This window comes from Chrysochloris asiatica, unplaced genomic scaffold (genome assembly GCF_000296735.1).
Source record: "Chrysochloris asiatica unplaced genomic scaffold, ChrAsi1.0 scaffold00104, whole genome shotgun sequence".
NCBI classification, from domain to species: Eukaryota; Metazoa; Chordata; class Mammalia; order Afrosoricida; family Chrysochloridae; genus Chrysochloris; species Chrysochloris asiatica.
Window position 1 is genome coordinate 2834496 of NW_006408622.1, and position 1418 is coordinate 2835913.

The window sequence follows — 1418 nt, forward strand, 5'->3', positions numbered from 1 at the left end:
TCTGTGTTGTTGTTGGCGGAGCTCTTTACTACATGTCCACCTGATCCGTCATCTTGTTTGTTCTCCAAAATCCTATAGTTTTTGGTACTTTATATTAAAAGTGATGTAGGACAATGGGTGTTGGGGATAGGGTGGGGAGTACAGAACTCTCAAGGACTGGAGTGTGAACAGAGTTGCCAGATAAAAATAGAATACTCAGTTACACTTAACTTTCAGATACATAATATATCTTTTTAAAGTTTGTCCCAAATATTACATGGACTTGTCTTTAAGTTCACCCTTGCTCATGGCAATCCCCTGCACAATGGAAAGAGCTACTGCTGGCCCTACACCAACTCCATGATTGGCGTGGATGATACTGTTGTGATCCACATGGTTTTTTTTTTTTTTTTTTTTGCTGATTTTTCAGTAGTAGACCGCCAGGCCTTTCTTCCTAGTCCTTCTTAAGTCTGAAAGCTCTGCCGAAACCGCCCAGCATCATAGCAACACAGAGGCCCTCACTGACAGATGGGAGGTAGCTATGCATGAGATACTTTAGGTAGACAGTAAACCCATGCCTCCCTAGATGGTACAGTCGATATGGTAAGTTGTTTACGAAAAGTCAGAAGAAAGGTCTGGTGATCTGCTGAAAAAGCAGCATTGTGCTCTGACGCAATGAGTCAACTTGAAGGTAGCTGACTTATTTCTGGATACTTTCTCTTGATTTATACAAGTATGTTGAGCTTTTTGCCAGGCTCATATCAGCACTGGACTGGTACCTGAAAGGTCAGGAGTTCAAACCCACCTGCTGCTCTCAGAAATCGAATACAGAGTTGTTATGAGTTGGACTGACTCCATGGTATACAACAACAACAACATAAGATAGTATAGCTTTGTAATTTGGTTTGTTGTTGCTGTTAAGTGCCATCAAGTCCGTTCCAACCCGTAGTGACACTGTATAGGGTTTCCAATGAGCAGCTGGTGGGTTTGAACCACCAACCTTGCAGTTTGAACTGACTTGACGGTTGAACACTTATCCTCCAGGGCCACACCAGGGCTTATGTTGTTTTTATGTGCCGTGGAGTTGATTCCAACTGTTAGTGACCCTGTACAGAGTTTCTTAGGCTGTAAATATTTATGGGAGCAGAAAGTGTCATCTTTCTCCCACCGAACAACTGGTAGTTTCGAACTACTGACCCTGAGGTTAGCAGCCCAATTTGTAACCACTATCAGAAAACCAAAAAGAACACGCTCAGTATTGCTCAAGCTGGGGTAAATGAAGAAAAAAATCAAGACTTGACTTTCATTATTGAAAGATTCTCAGGGCAAATTATTGAATGATGTAGAAAGAATCAAGAGAAGATGGAAGGAATACACAGAGTCACTGTACCAAAAGGAAATGGTTAATGTTCATCCATTTCAAGAGTAGCATATGATCA